We start from the raw sequence: 367 nt of genomic DNA on the forward strand, positions 1-367 counted from the left end.
AATTTCAAGAGTTGGCTGGAGGTTGCCTCGGACGCAGGCGTGGGGCGGCTGCTTCCAGCGCCGCGACGCCAGCCGACGTCCAACTCCGAGATGGCCTTGCTAATGTCGCCCGGACACGCCCGCTCCCGCCAAGTTGTGCGTCCTCGCGCCGTGGCTTGACGTCAGCATCAGCCTGGCTCCGCGGATGGCCCAATTTCTTTCGGCTGCGTGTCACGGGGCCCGAATAATGGCCGGACATGGCCACCCAGCTCTTCCGTGAGTGATGCTTTGCTACGTGTCTGACGGAAGCACTCACACTGTGCGTGCGTTTAGACACGCATTTAGAATCGCATACGTTCGCGTGTTCACTCGTGCGCGTCTGCGCGTT

This window comes from Penaeus monodon, chromosome 30 (genome assembly GCF_015228065.2).
Source record: "Penaeus monodon isolate SGIC_2016 chromosome 30, NSTDA_Pmon_1, whole genome shotgun sequence".
NCBI lineage: Eukaryota > Metazoa > Arthropoda > Malacostraca > Decapoda > Penaeidae > Penaeus > Penaeus monodon.